Consider the following 24,569-nt stretch of genomic DNA (forward strand, 5'->3'; position numbering starts at 1 on the left):
CTTAGCAGTTTCTGAGTAGCTCCAGACTTACTCGGCATCTGCGATCAGTTCAGTCAGTTTCGTTCCTGGTTTGACGTCACAAACACACCCAGCGTTCGCCCAGAAACTCCTCCGTTTCTCCAGCCACTCCCGCGTTTTTCCCAGAAACGGTAGCGTTTTTTCACACACACCCATAAAACGGCCAGTTTCCGCCCAGAAACACCCACTTCCTGTCAATTACAGTACGATCACCAGAACGAAGAAAAAACCTCGTAATGCCGTGAGTAAAATACCTAACTGCATAGCAAATTTACTTGGCGCAGTCGCACTGCGGACATTGCGCATGCGCATTAGCGACTAATCGCTCCGTTGCGAGAAAAAAATAACGAGCGAACAACTCGGAATGACCCCCAGAGTCTAATCCCAACAAATCAAGACTGATATATTCTAAAGCCAGCCTCTACCAGAGGCCTAGCACTGTATGTATAAGAGTAGACACTCAGCTCCTAAAATCAATATAGTGAATAACAATATAGACATGCCGTGTCGCTTAGTATGTCCAATATGACTTTAAATGGGTTATTATAACAGCTCCTTGTGTATCTCCTCCCTGGCCTGTGCACTGCCCTGGGGACATACTGTTTCTGTGGTGAGTCCTAGCACTTACCAGCCCTCTGTGCACCCCAGTTCTGCAGCCAAGGCCCCAGCAGGGTAAAAATGCGCCCTGTGCTGTCCACGTCTCCCGAACATGTAACAGCATGGGGTCTATGTACTAATCCTTGGAGAGAGATAAAGTGGACAGAGATAAAGTACCAGCCAATCAGCTCCTAACCTGCCATGTTACAGGGTGTGGGCTAGATGTGTCATCGCTTGGAAAGTGATAAAATGGAGACAGAAAAGCACCAGCCAATCAGCTCCTGTCATTTTTCAAACACAGCCTGTAACATGGCAGATAGGAGCTGATTGGCTGGTGCTTTTTCTCTCTCCATTTTATCACTCTCCAAGCAATGATGCATCTAGCCCACGTGTTTGAAAATGTCAGGAGCTGATTGGTTGGTACTTTACCTCTCTTCAGTACCACTTTATCTCTCTTCAATGCTTAGTACATAGGGGTATATTCATGAAGCAGTGAAAAAGGTGGAGAAGTGAGCCAGTGGAAAAGTTGTCCATGGCAACCAATCAGCATTGAAGTAACATTTGCATACTATACAATTGTACGGCGCAGCCGATTGGTTGCCATAGGCAACTTCTCCACAGGCTCACTTCTCCACTCTTTTCACTGTTTCATGAATAAACCCAATAGACCTATGTCACAACGAAGCCAGTGCGTGGCTCAAGCAATAAAGATATTCAATGTATTTATATTGTATGCACATACCTCCTAACTTCTTTGTCCCTTGAAGAGGGACATCTTTGTGCACCGAAGGCTCACGGTTGAAAATAAGGGGTGTGGCCTCACAGATAGGGGGCTTGGCCTCATGGCAAGCCCCACGATCGCTAACCACCCCCCCATTTTCATCACTATAGGGCACGGGTTCTCAAACTCGGTCCTCAGGACCCCACACGATTCATGTTTTCCGGGTCACCTGTGGATTTTTAAAATGTGACAGTTGGTGATATACAGAGCTCGTGCCGGGTGACCTGGAAAACGTGACCTGTGTGGGGTACTGAGGACCGAGTTTGAGAATCACTGCTATAGGGAACATTGCTCAGAGAGCTGCTGGCCGTGCCCCCGTCCCTCTCTGCCAGGGAATAGACGCTGTGTGAATGCACACAGCATATATTCACCGCTGCTCTTCTCAGCAGGACTCATTTTTCATAAAATATTTTTATGAAAAATTAGTGTGGATTGCGTCAGAACCCCTAAGACACTCTCCTAAAGAGGGATTCCACCAGTAGGTCCAAAAATAGCATTCCCGAAAATAAGGGGCATATCGCCTCATTTTGTGGGAGTGCTGAGTCCAGGGTCTGCACTTCCTGCTCTCGGTTTAGGAGCTGCGACAGTAACCAGGTCACTCAGATGGACGATGCTCTCACAGATGATCCGATGCTCCGTTTTAGGACGCAGCACTTGGAACTGCAATGCCAGCAGAAGCTGCCTTTTTCCCTCAGAGGTCTCCTGCGTCATTACCATATTTTCACATTGTTGCAGTGTCCATAGCACAACAGTGATGGGAACTGCATCCACCTCTGACTCAGCCTGGCCTAATATATGGTTAAAGTGGCATGTGGAACAATGAGCATACTTGCCTACCTGACCCTCTCCATGAGGGAGAAAATGCTCTGTTCCTGGACTTTCCTGGTAATGTATGATTACCATCACCTGTGGTGAAACAACTTTCTTATCAATTAACTAGCTCACCACAGGTGATGGCAATCATACATTACCAGGAAAGTCCAGGAACAGAGCATTTTCTCCCTCATGGAGAGGGTCAGGTAGGCAAGTATGATGTGGAGGGGTCTGATGACAGAACAGTGGCATGTGGGGGGGTCTGGCAGCATAAAAGTGGCACGTGGGGCGGTCTGAGGTATAAAAAAAATAGCAATTAAGTAATAAAAAGGTCCCAGTAAGTTTTGCAGCCAAAAATGAAGGACTACTGTAAGCTACCGTCTCTAAATGACCATGCACAAAAGGAAGTGGCAGTGCACAAACTGTCAATATAGTGGTTGCATGCAGTAGGGACGTGCAGTCAGGGGAGGCAGTGCCTCCCCTGTCCTTAATTATTAAAATACAAAGAAGATACTTATGACACAGATTCTGTGTCATAAGTATCTGCTTTATCCTTTCTATTGTTTAAATTATGTAAAAAACATTTTTTTACAGGTGTTCGGCGGCACCGCTCTCGGTGCCTCCTGCTGTCTATAAGAAAGGTCCGGAATCGGGGGGGCGGGGCCAAACATCGGGCTGTAGAAGCCCATTATAAAAAACCCTATAAGCGGCACTAGTATGAGTGCCTCTGTGACAGGGGCATGCTTTCAGCCCATATGAAACCACGCCCTGTCACTAACACTGATGTGATTGGGCAGTGAGCAGGGCTGGACTGGCTGCCCGGCACCAAACCACCCACAATTCCTGGGCTGGCTGTGTATGACTCTAGACATCCCTCCCCTGCCCCCCGAGCTTATCAGCGGCGGACGATAATCCCCCCCTCTCCGCTGCGCTCCCCCTGCCGGCGTTTAAAGCCGCCGTGGCCGTATCACATGCAAAGAGAGCAGCGGAGGTCCTGCCCCCCCTCCCGGTGACGTCCGCCAGCGGCATCCACGCACAGACAGCGCCAGTGCTCCGGGGAACTGCGGGGAGAACACCTCTGCTGCTGGACTCCAATGGTAAGGGGGGGGGGGGGGAGAAGACCTCTGCTGTGGGACTCCGGTGAGGGGTGGGGTGGGGGGGGGGAGATGACCTCTGCTGCGGGACTGCGGTGGAGGGGGGAGATTACTTCTGCTGCTGGACTCCAATAGTAAGGGGGGGGGGGAGAAGACCTCTGCTGTGGGACTCCAGTGGAGGGGTGGGGGATGACCTCTGCTGCTGGACTCAGGTGGTGGGGTGAGGAAGGGGAGAGAAGACCTCTGCTGCGGGACTCCGGTCCTGGGGAGGGGGGCGGAGGGAAGACTTCTGCTGCGGGACTCCGGTGTTGGGGAGAGGGGGAGTCCGCTGCTGTGGGTCTTTGGTGGTGGTGGGGGGGGGAGTCCACTGCTGTGGGGCTCTGGTGGTGGGGAGAGGGAGTCCGCTGCTGTGGGTCTTTGGTGGTGGGGAGAGGAGGGGGGTCCGCTGCTGTGGGGCTCTGGTGGTGGGGAGAGGGAGTCCGCTGCTGTGGGTCTTTGGTGGTGGTGGGGGGGGGGAGTCCACTGCTGTGGGGCTCTGGTGGTGGGGAGAGGGAGTCCGCTGCTGTGGGTCTTTGGTGGTGGGGAGAGGAGGGGGGTCCGCTGCTGTGGGGCTCTGGTGGTGGGGAGAGGGAGTCCGCTGCTGTGGGTCTTTGGTGGTGGGGAGAGGAGGGGGGTCCGCTGCTGTGGGGCTCCGGTGGTGGGGAGAGGGAGTCCGCTGCTGTGGGTCTTTGGTGGTGGGGAGAGGTGGGAGGTCCGCTGCTGTGGGGCTCTGGTGGTGGGGAGAGGGGAGTCCGCTGCTGTGGATCCTTGGTGGTGGGGAGAGGCGGGGGGGGGGGGGGGGAGAGCCCGCTGCTGTGGGGCTCTGGTGGTGGGGAGAGGGGAGTCCGCTGCTGTGGGCCTTTGGTGGTGGGGAGAGAGGGGGGGAGGTGAGTCCGCTGCTGTGGGGCTCTGGTGGTGGGGAGAGGGGAGTCCGCTGCTGCGGGTCTCTGGTGGTGGGTAGAGGGGGGTGAGTCCGCAGCAACACAGGGCGCACGCAGTGATAGCCAGGGTACGCAGGTTGGGTTTGCCATGTGACACAGAGTGTGATCAAACTTGAGGGGGGTACACACGGAGCGCTGTTCAGCTCATTTCTAAGCAATCTGACTAGATTGCTTAGAACATCGCTCCGTGTGTAGGGGTGCCGGCGACAGCAATGCGATGTAGCAGTACCGGGCATTGGCTCGGAGGCTATAGGATTCATCGGCGGTACTCGAAGGACATTATGGCTGCAGTGTCTCACCAGCCACTGACCTCACCGCAATCTACTGGTATGTAGGGCTTAAAATGGTCCCAGAAAGGTGGTGGAACTCATTTACCCCGTCACCTACCACCCACTTCTGCCCACACACACACACATTAAGCTGAGCCAGTACTAGTTTTTCCGACACACCCCTGCAAACTGTTAATTAGTGCACTGCTTCCCATACTTTATAAAGGGATATTGATCTCACAAAGAAGCAACATGGTCACATAATAGTACCCTCAATTACCTTCAAATTACACCACACAGTAGCACAATCTTCCTCAGATTACACCACATGTAGTGCCCCGATTCATAATACACCACATAGTAATGCCCCTTATTCAGGTTACGTCACTCAGTAGTGCCCTTTATTCACATTGAACTACACAATGGTACCCTCCTTACATGTTGTGCCACACAGTAGTGCCCCTTATATACAATGCCCACAGTAGTGCCCCTTATACACAATTCCCACAGTAGTAGTGCCCCTTACACATTATGACCACAGTTGTAGTGCCCCTTACACATTATGCCCACAGTAGTAGTGCCACTTATACACTAATCCCACAGTTGTAGTGCCCCTTACACATAATGACCACAGTAGTAGTGCCCCTTACACATAATGACCACAGTAGTACCGCGTATATACATAATGCCCAGAGTAGTAGTGCCCCTTATACATAATGCATGCAATAGTAGTGCCCCTTACACGTAATGACCACAGTAGTGCCGCTTATACACATAATGCCCACAGTAGTATTCCCCCTTATACATAATGCACACAATAGTAGTGCCCCTTACACATAATGACCACAGTAGTGCCGCTTATACACATAATGCCCACAGTAGTATTCCCCCTTATACATAATGCACACAATAGTAGTGCCCCTTACACATAATGACCACATAATGACCACAGTAGTACCGCTTATACACACAATGCCCACAATAGTAGTGCCCCTTATACATAATGCATACAATAGTAGTGCCCCTTACACATAATGACCACATAATGACCACAGTAGTACCGCTTATACACACAATGCCCACAATAGTAGTGCCCCTTATACATAATGCAAACAATAGTAGTGACCCTTACACATAATGACCACAGTAGTGCCACTTATACACATAATGCCCACAGTAGTAGTGCCCCTTCCAGTACCTTCCCCACCTCTCTTGTCCGCCCAGAACCCTCTCTGCTCCAAACTATACATATTGAGATGTTTTAGTCTTTCTGGGTATGTTTTGTGATGTAGGTCATGCACCATTTTAGTTGCCCTTCTTTGTACAGTCTCTAATGTATTTAAAGATATGGCCTCCAGAATTGAACACAGTATTCTAGATGCACAAAGTCTTCAAGATGCACAAAGTCTTCTCATCTTCATGGCTCTTCTTCACTTCAGCAGCAGTGACAGAATGACATCACATATGCTGTGCCAGAAAAGGAAGCCACTCGGACCTGTGTGAGTACCAGGAGGTGTGGGCTGTAGATGGAGGAGGACCATGGAGCCGCCAGGACCTGAGGAAGGGGGAGGTGGCTGCAGCTCTTCAGTAACACTAGTGCCGCCTGCATCATCTATTGATGTAGGTTATGGGGCGGGCTTTTCTGTTGGAATTACTGTGCAGGGCAATGGAGGTGGTGGAACTATTTCCCCTACCATTACAGGTGGTGGATTTGTTCCCCCCCACACACACTTTAACCCCTGGCTGTATGAACAAAGGGATGATTTGGCTTGCAAATGAAAACATATTTACTACACATTAAAATAAAATTCTTTGACCTGTATGAAGCTTTGAAAACAAAAGTCCGGATGTCCTGAAATGTCCAGCGGGTGCTGAGAAAGCCCCACTTGTGGTAAGCCCCACTTAACCTCGCGGTCTACCGCAGACCGCAAAGTTCCCACCATTGGATACAATGGAGCACATATGCGCTACATTGTATCTACAGTGCGCCGTCTGAATGACAGTTCAGGCGCGCACAGCCAATCAGGAGAGTGCCATGACGTGGCGCTTCCTGATTGGCTGAAGGGACCCTCTTTGACAGTAGTCACGGGGGGTCCCGCCAGTCAGGGAAAGGGGTCCCATGTGTAAACATGGGACCCCTTTCAGTGCGTGGTCCGGGTTTTTCGTTTTTTTATTTTGCCAAGTACGTGGATTACAAACAGGAGAGGACAGATCTACACTGGATTGTTGTGAGTATAATTTTGTTTACAGGTAACCCCTGGATTCTACTGGAGAAGAGGACCGACTGCTTCGTGTCAACATAGGTAAGTATGTGTGTATGTTGGTGTGCATGTATGTAATAAAGTTGTACTATCATGGTGTGTGTTTTGTTTTTATTTGGGTATTTTTTTAGTAGTAGAACTACATGTACCAGCGGGCCCGTTTCCCCCCCGCATGCTGATACTTGTGGTTCTCCAAGTACCAGCTTGCGGGGGAGGCTTGCTGGGACTTGTAGTACTGCTACAACAAACAATATTCTTATTTTTAAACAGAAGGCTATCAGCCCCCCATCCACCGCCCTTGGATGGGGGGGACAGCGTCGGGCTTCAACCCGTGGCCCTTGGGTGGCTGGAGGGGGGTGACCCCTTCATTGAAGGGGTCCCCACTCCTCCAGGGTACCCTGGCCAGGGGTGACTAGTTGGTGATTTAATGCCAGGGCCGCAGGGACCAATATAAAAGTGTCCCCCGGCTATGGCATTATCTCACTGACTAGTGGAGCCCGGTGCTGGTGTTAAAAATACGGGGGACCCCTACGTGTTTTGTCCCCCATATTTTTTGTACCAGGACCAGACGCAGAGCTGGTTGTTAAAATATGGGGGAACCCCTGTCAGTTTTTCCCCCCATATTTTTACAACCAGGACTGGCTCAAAGAGCCCGAGGCTGGTTATGCTTAGGAGGGGGGACCCCACGCATTTTTTTTTTAACTCTTTAAACACTTTTTTTAAGGTACACAATGGTACACAATGAAGCCCTGCACGGATCTCACAGATCCGGCCGGGATTCATTGTGTTAAGTTCGGCAGTGTCATCGGAATACACGAAAATGCAGAATACGACAGCATAGTAAATGAGGCGTAAAAAATTCAAAAAGTTGCAAATGCACACATTCAATGTCATTCGTGTTTAATCTCCCTCCAAATCGACACTAATACAAATCTTAGTAAATATACCCCCCAGTCTATGCACACGTTGTGTGCACAGGAACGGGAACAGCCTTGTCACACAACAAATGATCACCGTAATAATTACTACAGGCTGTATAAGCTACAAGTGTGTCTCAGGTTTCTTCTTCTGAACAATAGTAAACCGTTCCAGGTGCATCATGGTTCATTGCCAAAGGTAACATGCATTGAAAGCCGCCAGTCAAGCTTGCACAGTAGTTTGTGTTGGACAGTTCCCAGTGCGTAGCATTGCGTAAGACTACAACAGAGATGCACAAGGACAAACAACACAGCGGCAGACCACTTCAGCGTTTCTTAATGGTCCACACCCTTTCCCTACATCAGGAACAACGCTTTTTCTTTAGTCTTTAAACAAAGATGACACTCCACAGCCACTAGAGTTTTTCTCTCCACTCCAGTGGCTTTGAACATAGGGAAACAGCTACTGTAGTTTCATCCACTTATCTCTGCAATATTGCTTAAGTTACATTCAGTTGGCTATAGGGAGATTAGTGAAAATAAACGTGACCATCATTCCATACAGTTTGGGTACTACTGAGGTCTCTAGGTCTGACAGGGCCTCTCCAGGACATTGATTTATTTCAGAAGGTCCACCTGTAAATAAATGATTGACACAAACGCAAACTAGGTGGAGGGTAGGGTTTAGGGTTAAACTAACACAAAAACATGTTGACCTTTTGATCCTTTCAACCTAAATCCATGTCAACAACCATTTACCTGTCGCCCTTTTGACTCTGTCCACCATCTGGTGTCATCCTATCGGGCAGTATTCAAATGATCCCCGTTATCGAGCATATCGCGCCCAGGCTTAGCTGTGTAAAGGGTCGGGTGCCTCGCTACCCCAGGGGTAGCAAGCTGAAATTATTATACCACACCCCCGAGGGCAAAAACAGAACGGGTGTGGAAGGGGGTGAAAATAATTGAATACCGCCCATTGATTGTCTGTCTGACGATCTTTTAATCCACACCCTGTGTAGGTGTGGCCACATCCGCTACATTAATATATACAGCCAGGGGGGAGGGTGATCAGTGCGATCGCTGCCCCCACACATTATCCGGGGTGAGCAGACTGCTGCAGCAGCCTCCCCGGATTCACCGCAGCCCAGCACATAGCAGCAGGGAGAGAGGTTGCAGCCGCTGCCAGTTAAGACGTAAGTGGGGAGGTGGATCCTGGTACCTCCAACAAGCCGGGGGCCCGGGTAATTAGTACCCACGAATTACTGTTCCGTTTGCTGTAGGCATCCAGTATTACTTTTGCATTATGTGTGACTCGCAGCATGAATTTGCACTAGATGCTACAGTGACTGGCATTGTACTCGCTCTGCGTCAGCCCCATGATCTTCTACCGAGGCTTAGGTCTCCGTTTCTCTGCAGAAAGTTGTCACATGACATTTGGGAATATCTTGCTCAATCTCTGAATTTAATGAAGGCAAAATAACAGCACAAATTGCAATTTTCAGACACAAACCGTCATTCTGAATTCCACATACAGGGCCTCGGGATATTACTCTGCTACCAAACCCGACAAAACAAAATCAAATAAGAATGAGGAGCCTCCGGCAGGCGGAATTACTCAGATTACATGCAACTTGAACTGGAAGCCTTATTCAACATAGGTAGTAAATTGGCATTAATTAATGCTTAATTATGGGATCAAATTAATTTGTTTTGTCTTTTTAGATTATGGGCACACCCGATATCAATCTGTGCCATATCTAAAGCTACTGGGTTGGATATTTTTTTATGAGTGTATAGTTATTATAATAGTAAGCCCCTTCACTGCTGTATACTAAAATTATGGGTGACAAGTGGGACTCATCCTCCACTTTTTTCTTTTGTTGGGGAAGGGGTAGAAATAAACAAAACTAACCTCCCCTACTGGCCTGAAAGAACAGAGGGGACCCTTCAGCTGCCACCCGGACTTCTCGCAAGTGTGGCGATGGCTCTGATCCAGGGTCGGACTGGGCCACAGGGGTACCAGGGAAACCACCGGTAGTCCCCACTGCCTGAGTGCCCACTCCTTCCTCTAGGGATCAGATTCCAGACCGTGCACTTGTATTATACATGGTAAATATGTTGCATTACACTGCACTAGACTATTGTGTATTTCAAGCCTCTGTGGAGGCTGGCCACACCCCCTTTGTAGGCTGGCCACACCCTTAAGTATGGGCCCCTATCACTGCATTCCCCCGGTGGGCCCTTCATGCCCCAGTCCGACACTGCTCTGATCTGTAAAAAAACGGAATGAAAAATGGGGGGGGGGGGAGGGACTTTAAATCCTTCTGTCTCTCCCACTTTATATATAAAGATACAAAGATGGGGGGCACCCTATGCGCAGAAATAAAAATGTATGCCTGGTGTTCGGTGTGATCACCAGGCATTAGCCCCTGCACTATAGAAAAAAGTTCAGGGATAGAGGAAGATCCTCCCTCCCCCACCACCCAACCTGGCATCTATAACATCAGGGGCGGGTGAGTCCCATATTTCAAATGAGGTGTCCCCTGACTAGTTATTGCCTACTGGTCACATGTGACCTCCAGGCAATATATCTCTGTGCTACGCAAAATGCACTTTTCTAACCTCCATAATGAAACTAGCAATTGTGTGGGCACACATATTTGGAAGAGGGGAGCCCGCTCTTTTAAATAATGTTGCCCGCCTGTAGCTATTGCATGGTGGTCGATGGTGATTATATTGCTCCAAATATTGCACAGTAAACAGAATTTTCCATATATGGGTGGGAGAGCACTTGATGCCCCATGACACCCATAGGTGCATCCATCTTTGGTAATGGCGGCCAAGGTCAGGACATGCTGGGATAATGCGAAGTGAGGTTTGCTAACCACCAATAGTCAAAGGCCATCACTACTGCCCGATGGAAGGGGCTTAAAAAAGAGGCAAAGGGAGGTATCCATCAGCCTCTGGCTGAGGAGACAGCAATTCTTAGGGCTGATCCAACCTTGGTGATAACGATCATTAGAAACCAGTGACATCACTTAAACTTCCATTCCAATACTTTCATAGGGTGCGCACACAATGACATCATGGTAGGTGGTGTGATTTTGCCTTGGGCGCCAAAAGTGCTTGACCTGGAACCTAAATAACATTTTGTGTGTACAAGTTTCTTCATTCTTTCCACATAACAAATGTGAGCGGAACTCCCAGCTTACTACGTATTGCTGTCCTATAGTCACCAGGCTCGGCTCTTTCTCCAGGCCTCGGTTAATGATTGCTGGGACTCTGAGATACGGACTCTGTACCCTCATCTTATCTACAGAGACTGGCGGTAACACACGTCAGGGGCTTAACACTTTCAATTCTCCTTTGACATTAAGGAGCTCGCCTGGCTCATTAACAAAGCTTGTTTGCAAACTAATGACTTCTGGTTAGTCCAGCGTGTTGGTGGTACCAGTATCCAACCACCATGGGATAAGAAGGCCGCTGTCTGAAGGCCTGGAGTGCAAGATACAATGCTTAGACCGCTGCCTTCTGCAGAGAAAGAAAACATTCGCACTGCTGGAACATAAGGTAAATATAGTTTTGATACAATGAGGTGTTTTCAGTACTGACCTTTACTATAATAAAACTGTAATAGTTATAGATATTAAATATTCATAATGACATAGACCACTAAAAACTAAGGAATATGTTTTTGTATATTAGATTTCACACAGTTCATGTTTTCCGGGTCACCTGTGGATTTTTAAAATGTGACAGTTGGTGACACACAGTGCAGTTGCCGGGTGACCTGGAAAACATGACCTGTTGGTGGTCCTGAGGACCGAGTTGAGAACCACTGGCTTAGATGTAATGAAGTTGTTTTATTATTAAAGCATGTATAGGGATTAGCAAATATTTCTTCTTTTTTTATTTTGTATGTTTATCATGTCTTTACGCTCTAAGGGGGATATTCAATAAGCCCCAAACAGACATCGGGAGTAAAAAACCCCGATGTTTCATCGGGTGCTGCGTTCGGGCTATTTGATTAGCTCGGCCGGTAAAACGTGCTTTTACACCCGTAAACACACAGGTTCAGTGAAACCAGTGTGTTAATGGGTGAAATAGCCCCGTTTTCGGGTGAAAACGGGGCTGTTATCTGGGATTTTGCTTCGCTTGTCGGAGGCAGGTGAAACAAAATCCTTGATAAGCCGCCGGCTTATCGGGGCTAATTAGATAGCCCCCGGCGGCGAAACATTATACCCGACAACAAGTCGGCGTAATTGAATACTGCAGTAAGTGTTCAGCACTACATAAATTGTTGGTACGTTAAATAATAATAATAATAATAATAATGATTTACTTCTCAGAACTTTATATATTATTAAAATATCCCCGAATCCTTCCAGTAAGTGAATACTGTGTTTCTGTAATAAGGGGTTGATAAGGGAGGGGTGTATTGATGTAGCATTTCCTGTATGCAAGAAACGACTGCAATAACTCAGAGTACAGTATTATTGGATAGACCCAAGTGGTAAGGGACTCGGAGGGGGCGTGATGACCCTAGTGGGTGGGATATCAGTGGGTGCCCTGCAGTGCATGAAAATTGGGAGTCTCCTGGAATTTCCTGGACAGTAGGCAGGTATGACTCAGAGACACTTCCGCATTACCGTCCTGTCAGTATCGCTGTCACTACAGAAGGTAGATAGTGTTATCTGTCTCATACCGACACAGTAGAGGTGGAAATTCTGTGGAATGATCAAATATTAGAACTGTAGGAACTAATGACATTACTACCTACGCCCATCAGGCCCGATTCAGAGCCACACACAATCTGCACGCGATGCCAATGTACAGTACACGGAGTAGATTATTTGTAATTCTAAACCCTCCACGGTGCATGTATTTGAAAGGAAAATCAGCCTCTTCTTGTACCCCTCGATTTGATGGCCACTGACGTCAGTGAGAGCAATCCTTAAAATTACAGATTTTATACACGACACCATGTAATTAAGAATCACTCTGCCTTTATTGTTCATAACAATGGTATATAAGGCATCATTGTCTAGGGAGGGATTGGAATGTCCAGGGAGGGGTAGGCAAAAGTAAATACTTTATTGGTTTAACTTTACTGCATAGGAGGGATAAAACAGGCTACATGGGGGGGATGTAGGATACAGCCTAGTACTTCATCTAGGGGTGGTGATTTCACACAGTTCCCAACAAACTATGGGTGGAGCTATATTCATTTTATGCAATGCAAGCTAAATCCAAGGCAAAAGAAAAAGAAACAATATTTACACAATGCACAATGACAGAGGAGATTTAACCCTTCAATCCCCTCTTAGAATCATGATTGTTATACGACATGATTCTTCTGTAGAGCCCCCTTTTTGTTTCTCCAATTTTTTAGATATTGAACATAATCATCGGGTCCCTTACTATCAGAGGAGGTGACAGGACTGGGGGTTATATCATAGTACATCAGGGCCTTATCAATGCCTTTGGAGGTAAGTTTCTTTCCACAGGGAATTACACAATAAACTATAATGCCTAAAAGAATTAAAGTTACAAGTATGAATATGCTTATTTGCACCAGAGCCTGTTTCCAATTTTCAAACCACCCAAAATATTGGCTCCATGGGTTATCAACACCTGAATTTTTCTTAAGTTCTATGGATAAGGTTTCTAATTTGTTTATGGCTAAAGTAACCTTACCATTAGGACCAGTGTTGTCAGGAATATATGTACAACAGCCTTCCACCTTACTAATGTAAACACATGTACCGCCTTTTTCTGCTAGAATCATGTCAAGAGCCATTCTATTTTGGAAGGTCATTTGGGAAGTGGCTTCTAGCTGTTCAGCTATACCTTTAAGAGCATCTTTGGTATCATTAACAAATCTTTGTTGGTTATAATATATATAATTAATCCAGGCTACGTTTTTATTTACAGTTACTATAGGGAACAATGATTCAAAACCCGCAGCCACCTCATCTCTAGCTTTGAACTCATTTGGAACACCTCTTGGGACCCCTATAGCATCAATGTATACGTGGGGGTCAAAGCTACCTCCTGGGAGTGCTCTTTTCTTTCGATTAGCAGGAGTATTAGAGGGAGGAGTGGGGTCATCGGTGATCATTAGGAGTGGCATTATGACTTTGGCCAGGGCACACTCACCATACCATGGTGTGTCTAATTTAGTTCTAAGCTTCATATCCCCACATATATATAATAAATGTCACCTAGTGATCTAGTTTGGTTAACTAAAACAGTTGTTCTTTTATTTGCACAATACCCTGGTGGGAAGGTTTTTAAATTTCTACCTGTGGTAGTGTTAGATGTATAACAGGTATAGTTTCCAGGATATATGGTTATGGTGCTTCCTGGGTTGGGATTTTTTGACAATATGGGATATTCCCTTTTCCACATTTCGCACTGACTGTCATTTGTTTTGGTGTCATTAAAAAGGCTGAAAAAACAATTTTCCTGTTCTAGGGGTATATTAAGGGGCACTGTACCTAGGTGGGGCCTAGATTTGCCACAGACATAACAGTTACTTTTATTATGTTTGCTAGCACTATACTTCATCCATTCTAACCAGAAATTGATGTCAGAGAAACCAGTTTCAATAGCTAGGGTGTCTTTAAAGGTGGGATTGTTAACGGCCATCATATCCTTGAAGGTGGTTATATGAGGTTTCAAGAGGTTGGGGCGTGGTTTAGGGGGCTTGAGCTGGGCATACTTTTCATTGTTAAACATATCCTGTAACAAAAATGGTGTAAGGGATGGGTTTAAAAAAAAGGATTCACCTAGGACATAGGTGCCTGCATCAGTAGACTGGGGATGTTTTATGCTTAATATGAATTTACTATCACATCTGTTTTGTCTATGAAGGGTAAGACGGGTAAGCAGGGACTCACCATATTTGTCTTTTCTTGAGAGAGCCTCTTTGGGCTGGTATCCATAACTATGGCCAGAATTCCATCCCACTGATCCCCAATACGCACATTTATTTCCCCAATATTTACTAGTAACACAAATATAGGCTTCAGTGGGGGTATTACGTGTACCATACTGATCACACTGCCAGGCATAATGTTTGTTAAGACAGGGAGCAATGGTACAGAAATCTATTTTATAGGCGGCAACCTCAGTATTGGAGGAGTTATACCAAAATGTGTAGGTGCCGGATTTTTGTGTAATGTCTACTTCAGCTGTAGCTTGGCAAGTGAGGACCATTAGGATTATCAACATAGTCCCCAGGATAGAGGTAGGGGACAGGTTCCTCATCCTCCTCTGTTCTTCTGTCTTCGCTAGGTGGGAGGTCAGGGCTGTCTGCCCCCGTTTGTACCTCGCTGGAATCACTTGCTTCCCTCTCTAGGTCTGGTCTAGGAATCTTTTTCACTCGGGATGCATGGATCCAGGTGGGGCTTTCCTCTGTCAGGACTGCTGTTCTGGTTACTGCTACGACCTCTGTCTCTGGACCGTAGGTAAAGTCTCCTGGGCTCTTGTTCCTGGGGAGCACCTTCACCACGACTCTGTCTCCGACTTTAAAGGGGTGTGTAGGTTCCTGTGGATTCAAAGGGTTTTTACAAACAACCTCATGTTCAATTTCATTCAGTTTTATTATCAGGGACCTGACATACTCTTCTCTGATAAGTTCTAGATCTCCCTCCTGTATTACTAATGGTTTCTTAGCCCAAGGTGTAGGGAAGGGCCTACCCATTAATATTTCAAAGGGGGAGTAACCCAAAGTCTTTTGTGGTGTCATTCTAATTTCTGCCAAGATAATGGGAAGGACTTGCTTCCATTTGTGGAAGGTGCCTCCTGTGGCCTTCCTAAGCTTGTCTTTGAGGGTCCTATTCATGCGTTCTACGACCCCTGAACTCTGCGGGTGATACGGGATGTGGAACTTCCATTCCACCTGCAGGGCCTTTACCAAGGCCTGTGTAATTTTTGCTGTAAAGGCGGAGCCTTTATCACTATTGATTTGCAATGGGCACCCCCATCTGGGGATGATTTCCTGAGTTAGGATCCTAGCAACTGTCTTTGCATCCTCAGATTTAGTGGGGAATACCTCTGGCCATCGAGAGAACATGTCTACAATGACCAGGGCATACTCCTGTTTACCAGTACCTGGGATATGGGTGAAGTCAATTTGCAGGTGTGTAAAGGGTGTGGTGGGATATTCAAGATGCTGATGTTTTGCCTTGTCAGGGTTGTTGGGGTTGTTTCGCAGGCAAGTGATGCATCTACTGACATACTGATCTACTAATGACTTGGCATCCGTGACATAGAAATCATTACGTAAAAGTAAGGTAGTTGTTGCCTTACTGTGGTGTCCTATGCCATGGTAGTGAGCAATAAACAAGGGTGCACTGGACTGGGGTATACAAGGTTTCCCCTCTTTGCAGATTAATCCTGTTTTAGGATTCTTCTGCAAAACTGGGTAAGTCCAGTCAGCTAGGTCGGCATTGGAGGCTGAGGCCTGTAACTGGGTGATCAGGTAATGGTTGTCGAGAGCTGGGGGGGTCATGATGGTCATGTGGGCCTGAGTGATGGGCTGTGAGGCTGCATGTTTGGCAGCAGAGTCAGCAAGGGCATTTCCAAGGGAGACTGCATCCTTCCCCCCGGTGTGTGCCCTGCAATGGAGGATTGCAATGTCAGAGGGTAAGGTTATGGCATGCAGAAGGTCAGAGATGAGTTGGGCATGTGATATGCCTTTTCCATCAGCTCCAAGGAAACCACGGCGTTGCCAAATGACCCCATGGTCATGCACGACGCCGTACCCGTATTTGGAGTCAGTGTAGATGGTGACTGGTTTATTCCGGTAAAGGTGACAAGCCCTTGTGAGAGCAATGAGCTCTGCAGCCTATGCTGACTGGTAAGGAATGGGCTGTGCTTCCAGAATAATGTCAGGGAGAGTGACAATAGCATAACCCGCTTGGTACGTGGTGTCATTGGGTCTGCTACAGGAACCATCTACAAAAATGACATCCGCGTCGGGGACAGGGACAGGGGACATGTCCAGTCTGGGGGATGTTTCAGACTCAATGGAGGCTGAGCAGTCATGGGGTTCAGGAGGGTGGTCTTCAGGACCTTTGAGCCCCAGTAGAGCGTTGAGAATGGGTGCAGGACCTGAAGAGTTGGTGGCATACTTAATGGTGAGTGAGGGGTTGTTCAAAAGGAGAACCTCATATCCACTAAGGCGCTGAGCTGACATGTGTTGTGTGTGTAACCCTTTTAAAATGGTTAGAACATCATGAGTGGTGTGAAGTATTGTTGTGTGGCCTAGGGTGAGTGTGGTGGCCATTTCAGTTACCATTGCACAGGCTGCAAGTGCCCTGAGGCAAGCAGGCATACCTTGCACAGTGACAGGCATTACTTTGGAAAAAAATGCCACTGGGCGCAACTTTCCTCCATGAAACTGTGTGAGCACCCCCGCCATGGTTTTACAATTGTCCCTTGCAAACAAATGAAAAGGTAGTACATAGTTGGGGAGGCCAAGTGCCGGACTTTTCATTAACATACACTTTAAGCTTTCATATGCAGTTAACATTTCTTGTGACCATTGTACAATATTAGGTTTGTCTTTCAGTGTGGCTTGTCTCAAAATGTTATCATAATAGGAACAATCAGATATCCACTGTCTGCAGTAATTTACCATACCCAGAAAAGACAGTAGTTCCCTCTGGGTAGTTGGGGTGACCAGGCCCAATACAGACTGAATGCGCTGTGGACTGACTTTCCTTTCCCCCTGAGTGAGCACAAAACCTAAGTAATCCACATGCTTCTTACACCATTGCATTTTTGTTTTGGACACCTTGTGTCCACATTCACAGAGCCAGTTTAACAGTGATATACCATCCTCCCGGCAGGCCTCCTCAGTTTGACTACAGAGCAGCAGATCATCTGCATACTGTAGCAGGACTGAACCATGGTGAGGTTGCCAGGGCCCCAATGTGGCCTGGAGTACAATGCTATAGACAACGGGTGCGTCAATATAGCCCTGGGGTAAACGACACCAGGTGAGTTGCTTGCCCTCAAAAGAAAATGCAAAAAGTAACTGTGTCTGTGCATCCACTGGAATGCTAAAAAATGCATTTTTTAAATCAATTACCGAAAAAAATGCAGCATCTGCAGGGATAGCTGAAATGAGTGAGTTAATGTCAGGTACAATGGGTGCTATAGGCACAATGAGTTGGTTAATTGCCCTGAGGTCTTGTACAAACCTTACACTACCATCTGACTTAGCAACAGGGTTGACTGGTGTGCAGTAAGGTGAGATTATGTGTCTGAGAATGCCTTGTTGGAGAAACTGTTGTATCATTGGTCTAAGACCTTCAACCTTCTCTTGTGACAAGGGGTATTGCTTTTGATAGACAGGTTGTGTGTCAGGTTTCAGGGTTGCTCTATATGGTGTGCAAGGAATGAGGCCAGTGTCATAGGGACCCTCCGACCATAGAGCAGGGTTCACTTTGTCAAAATCAGGTGTAATGTCTGTTGCCTCCCACACCGGTAGGTGTGGGGACTCGACCTCCAGGCCACTGCTAGTGGGTGAAGGGAGAATGGAGATTTCGAGTTTGCTAAGAAGATCCCTTCCCAGAAGATTAATTGGACATTCAGGTATTACAGTGAAATTGTGTTTACCCATATACGTGCCTCCCGTGGTTCTGACACTAAGGGCATCTGTCAGGTAAGCATCTGTGGGTATCCCATTGATTCCCATTGAAGGAGCAGTCTTTTCCAAATGACCATCGTACAGGTCGACACACAAAACACTAGTAGTTGCCCCGCTATCCACCAGGAAAGGGATTGCTCTCTTTCCTATAATCAAGGTTAGTAGCGGTGGGTCCTTCCAGTGTCTGGTGAGTTGGGCAAAGGCTGGGATACCCTCCTCCGGGCCCCGTCAGTGGGAGGGGTCCTGCCAGTCAACTCGGAATCGGACATGATCCTGAAAGGGGTTGTTGTGTGACTGTCGGGGATGATCCCGGGAGGGAGCCGGAGCTTGGGGCTGTCGGTGGTTTTGTGGGGGACAAGGGCAATCCCTTGCCCAGTGATCGTCCCTTCCACAGTTGAAGCAGGAGGTTTGTTTCCTGCTGGCAGAGTCAGGGGGGTGGGGTGGCCTGGCTTGTGGGTTTTGATATCGGGCTGGATTGCGGGGTGGGCCAGTAAAGTGCTGCTGGCGTCTATCTCCCCGGTTTCTGTGATTTTGGTAATTATGAGTTGGGGCATTCTGCAAGGGTTTTTTAACATCAAAGCATCCTGCAGCTTCCTTTTCATATAAGTGCTTTTCAAATTCCTTAATATTATCAGAGGTCCAGGAAGAAACACCTTGCTTAACAGGGACCATAACAGATGGCAACAAGTTATTTACAAAGGTAGAAATTAGTAAATGGTCTGTATTTACAAGAGTAAGACCTGCATCTTCAGACCAACACTTTTTAAACCTCTTCCAAAACTCAGTGACAGTTTCAGTGGGCTTTTGTTTACATGCTACGGCAATAGGAAGAGAAGCCCGGGTTTTAAAAATCCCTTTCATATGGGTCTCAATTTCCGTCCACATCGCCTTTACACCGTCCTCAGTATTGAGAGGGTAGCGAACGGCATCGTTAAAGGTGGTAGGAGTGTTTATGGTGGGAATCTTTTTCCAATCCCACCCGTTGTAATGGTCTATAACCCCATCTATGATCAGCTTCATATCTTCTTGAGTATAGCTGCGTCCTGTGCAAGCCTTTTTCAAGTAAGCTATGCAGCCGTCAGGTGCAACAGTGGGTTTGGGACAGTTCTTAACAATTCTGTCCAAATCCTCTATTTCAATGGGTTTCTTTAACAACTGATCCCCTACTGTCATAAAGGGCAGGTGCTGGGTGGCGACACTGCTGGCATCAGCACTGTTTTCAAGGAAACCAGTGCCGGATCGCGTTATGGAGGGGGTAAGAGGGTGGTGAATGATAACAGTTGAGTCAGCGTTACGGCGGGAGGTGATTTGTTTGTTAGGAGTAGGGGCACTAGGGGCGGGGGTGGTTACGTCTATGTGGAGGGTACTGTCAGGGGGGGCTATTCCTCCTGAGCCTCCTTCTCCTTCCCCTTCCCCTCCTCCCCCTCCCCTTTGCATCGGCATTCGTGACAAAGCAACTGAGCCTCCTTCTCCTTCCCCTTCCCCTCCTCCCCCTCCCCTTTGCATCGGAATTCGTGACAAAGCAACTGCAGCTAACAGATCTGTGTCTTTTAAGGAGGGGTATAGGGGACTGTAGGGCGGAGGAGAAGAGTTTTTTAGAAACTTGTTGCTTCTAAATTCCTCAGCTTTGTGTAGTCGGGAAGTTACAGATTTTATTCTACGCTGTTTCTGCTTGATATTTTTGTCATACCAATGAGGTGCTATCGTGAGCCATTGCTCTCCTCCAGCGCGCATATATGTCATGTCCCATTGTGGGTCATGATCATACCACGGCCAGGCTTCCTTGTCTCCCAGACAAAGCCCTTTGATCATGTCCATATAAAATGGATAATTAATACCATCACGGGGGAATGGGCTGGGGCTGCCAACTTTCTCTGTCCACCCCGCTAAGTTATCTACCCAAGGGTTAACTAAATAATAATCTGTGGTGGAGTTACGGGCAACATATTCCTTACATGTTTCTCCTGGTAAAGGTGGAGGATAAATGACTGTCTTACTCTGACCCCCTCCCATAGTAAAGAATACAATCTACACCAGCTTTCTACGCAATTTCCACAACAACTCACAACAACTGTCTATGCAATATCACAACAAAAAATGCAGTTTAAAAAAAAACCTTCTATACAATTTCACAACAAAAAGACTTTCTATACAATGTCACAACAAAAAATGCAATTTACAAAAACTTTCTATGCATGCATTAGCTAACACCAGTTAATTAGTCATTGACAATATCACAATATTATCTGTATAATGAGAACATGAAATCTTTTGACGGGTACGCTTACCTTCGTACAAGATGTCAGAAAAAATACAGCGTTTTAAACAGGAAGCAAGAAAAGTGTTTTGAGTAAAGATATCTGGCAGACGAAAACTTACCAGCCGTCTGAACCAAATATAAGAACTTATCACACTACAAACATACAAGAATATATAGGCGATCAAATCGGGGTATTTTCTACGTTACGTATAGACCCCAGGTCTATTTTTTAAGTATCCCAGATACTAACGTCTTTGGAGAATTGCGCTTTTCTCAGACGTATCTTTAAGTCCCAGACATTAAAGATTATATGGTATCCCTGATACCTGTTTTATGGCTTTACATAAAACTACGTAATATTAAGTCCCGGACTTAAATATTACCTTGTCACGTGTTCCCGGAACACGGAGCGAGTTCAAATTCAGTGTTTGAACGCAATCCCTTACGGAAAAGACAGACAATGAATTCTCTATCTTACCGATTCGGGGGCGATCAACTGAATCCAGGACTGAGCCCCCACTTGAAAGGAAAATCAGCCTCTTCTTGTACCCCTCGATTTGATGGCCACTGACGTCAGTGAGAGCAATCCTTAAAATTACAGATTTTATACACGACACCATGTAATTAAGAATCACTCTGCCTTTATTGTTCATAACAATGGTATATAAGGCATCATTGTCTAGGGAGGGATTGGAATGTCCAGGGAGGGGTAGGCAAAAGTAAATACTTTATTGGTTTAACTTTACTGCATAGGAGGGATAAAACAGGCTACATGGGGGGGATGTAGGATACAGCCTAGTACTTCATCTAGGGGTGGTGATTTCACACAGTTCCCAACAAACTATGGGTGGAGCTATATTCATTTTATGCAATGCAAGCTAAATCCAAGGCAAAAGAAAAAGAAACAATATTTACACAATGCACAATGACAGAGGAGATTTAACCCTTCAGTATTACACAGAGTGCAGTCACAGGGGAGCTCAATCAACTCAGATGGTATCGGAAAAAGTGATGGTGTCCCTGGGCGGTGACTGGGAGATGGCTAGTAGCGCACACAGAAATGGTCAGGACACACCCAAGATATGAACCAAAACAGAAACAACTTACGCAGTCTGGTTCTTGTCTATACTTATTCCTACACTTGATCCTCCATCCCCACTGGCACACAATGAATGTTGGAGGTGTGATGTCACAGTCCTGCTCTCAGCAGGGAGTGATCACTGTACTGTTCAGGGAAAGTGAGGTGGGTGCTAGGGGAGGCAGTCATGCAGGGAATGCTGGGAGGTGTGATGTCATAGTCTTGCTCTCAGCAGGGAGTGATCACTGTACTGTTCGGGGGAAGTGATTGGGGTGCTAGGGGAGGCAGTCATGTGGGAATGCTGGGAGGTGTGATGTCATAGTCTTGCTCTCAGCAGGGAGTGATCACTGTACTGTTCGGGGGAAGTGATTGGGGTGCTAGGGGAGGCAGTCATGCAGGGAATGCTGAGAGGTGTGATGTCATAGTCTTGCTCTCAGCAGGGAGTGATTACTGTACTGTTCGGGGGAAGTGAGGGGGGTGCTAGGGGAGGCAGTCATACAGGGAATGCTGGGAGATGTGATGTCATAGTCTTGCTCTCAGCAGGGAGTGATCACTGTACTGTTCGGGGGAAGTGATTGGGGTGCTAGGGGAGGCAGTCATGCAGGGAATGCTGGGAGGTGTGATGTCATAGTCTTGCTCTCAGCAGGGAGTGATCACTGTACTGTTCGGGGGAAGTGATTGGGGTGCTAGGGGAGGCAATCATGCAGGGAATGCTGAGAGGTGTGATGTCATAGTCTTGCTCTCAGCAGGGAGTGATCACTGTACTGTTCGGGGGAAGTGATTGGGGTGCTAGGGGAGGCAGTCATGCAGGGAATGCTGAGAGGTGTGATGTCATAGTCTTGCTCTCAGCAGGGAGTGATTACTGTACTGTTCGGGGGAAGTGAGGGGGGTGCTAGGGGAGGCAGTCATACAGGGAATGCTGGGAGGTGTGATGTCATAGTCTTGCTCTCAGCAGGGAGTGATCACTGTACTGTTCGGGGGAAGTGATTGGGGTGCTAGGGGAGGCAGTCATGCAGGGAATGCTGGGAGGTGTGATGTCATAGTCTTGCTCTCAGCAGGGAGTGATCACTGTACTGTTCGGGGGAAGTGAGGGGGGTGCTAGGGGAGGCAGTCACGTGGGAATGCTGGGAGGTGTGATGTCATAGTCTTGCTCTCAGCAGGGAGTGATCACTGTACTGTTCGGGGGAAGTGATTGGGGTGCTAGGGGAGGCAGTCATGTGGGAATGCTGGGAGGTGTGATGTCATAGTCTTGCTCTCAGCAGGGAGTGATCACTGTACTGTTCGGGGGATGTGAGGTGGGTGCTAGGGGAGGCAGTCATGCAGGGAATGCTGGGAGGTGTGATGTCATAGTCCTGCTCTCAGCAGGGAGTGATCACTGTACTGTTCGGGGGAAGTGATTGGGGTGCTAGGGGAGGCAGTCATGCAGGGAATGCTGAGAGGTGTGATGTCATAGTCTTGCTCTCAGCAGGGAGTGATTACTGTACTGTTCGGGGGAAGTGAGGGGGGTGCTAGGGGAGGCAGTCATGCAGGGAATGCTGGGAGGTGTGATGTCATAGTCTTGCTCTCAGCAGGGAGTGATCACTGTACTGTTCGGGGGAAGTGAGGGGGGTGCTAGGGGAGGCAGTCATGCAGGGAATGCTGGGAGGTGTGATGTCATAGTCTTGCTCTCAGCAGGGAGTGATCACTGTACTGTTCGGGGGAAGTGATTGGGGTGCTAGGGGAGGCAGTCATGTGGGAATGCTGGGAGGTGTGATGTCATAGTCTTGCTCTCAGCAGGGAGTGATCACTGTACTGTTCGGGGGAAGTGATTGGGGTGCTAGGGGAGGCAGTCATGCAGGGAATGCTGAGAGGTGTGATGTCATAGTCTTGCTCTCAGCAGGGAGTGATTATTACTGTACTGTTCGGGGGAAGTGAGGGGGGTGCTAGGGGAGGCAGTCATACAGGGAATGCTGGGAGGTGTGATGTCATAGTCTTGCTCTCAGCAGGGAGTGATCACTGTACTGTTCGGGGGAAGTGAGGGGGGTGCTAGGGGAGGCAGTCATGCAGGGAATGCTGGGAGGTGTGATGTCATAGTCTTGCTCTCAGCAGGGAGTGATCACTGTACTGTTCAGGGGAAGTGATTGGGGTGCTAGGGGAGGCAGTCATGCAGGGAATGCTGGGAGGTGTGATGTCATAGTCTTGCTCTCAGCAGGGAGTGATCACTGTACTGTTCGGGGGAAGTGAGGGGGGTGCTAGGGGAGGCAGTCATGTGGGAATGCTGGGAGGTGTGATGTCATAGTCTTGCTCTCAGCAGGGAGTGATCACTGTACTGTTCGGGGGAAGTGATTGGGGTGCTAGGGGAGGCAGTCATGCAGGGAATGCTGAGAGGTGTGATGTCATAGTCTTGCTCTCAGCAGGGAGTGATTACTGTACTGTTCGGGGGAAGTGAGGGGGGTGCTAGGGGAGGCAGTCATACAGGGAATGCTGGGAGGTGTGATGTCATAGTCTTGCTCTCAGCAGGGAGTGATCACAGTACTGTTCGGGGGAAGTGATTGGGGTGCTAGGGGAGGCAGTCATGCAGGGAATGCTGGGAGGTGTGATGTCATAGTCTTGCTCTCAGCAGGGAGTGATCACTGTACTGTTCGGGGGAAGTGATTGGGGTGCTAGGGGAGGCAGTCATGTGGGAATGCTGGGAGGTGTGATGTCATAGTCTTGCTTTCAGCAGGGAGTGATCACTGTACTGTTCGGGGGAAGTGATTGGGGTGCTAGGGGAGGCAGTCATGCAGGGAATGCTGAGAGGTGTGATGTCATAGTCTTGCTCTCAGCAGGGAGTGATTACTGTACTGTTCGGGGGAAGTG

At 47.8% G+C, this 24,569-nt stretch overlaps 1 protein-coding gene across 1 annotated transcript in view; it reads left to right on the top strand.

The window, feature by feature from the left end:
* Positions 1–11,004: 11,004 nt before the first annotated feature.
* The window catches only part of IGSF5 (immunoglobulin superfamily member 5), a 129,100-nt gene continuing 115,535 nt past the window's right edge, over positions 11,005–24,569 (top strand). Inside the window, exon 1 of the mRNA XM_063956593.1 lies at positions 11,005–11,300. The gene's annotated coding sequence lies outside the window, so the exon portion shown is untranslated. The remainder of the gene's footprint in view (positions 11,301–24,569) is intronic.

Source organism: Pseudophryne corroboree, chromosome 2 (assembly GCF_028390025.1).
Source record: "Pseudophryne corroboree isolate aPseCor3 chromosome 2, aPseCor3.hap2, whole genome shotgun sequence".
NCBI lineage: Eukaryota > Metazoa > Chordata > Amphibia > Anura > Myobatrachidae > Pseudophryne > Pseudophryne corroboree.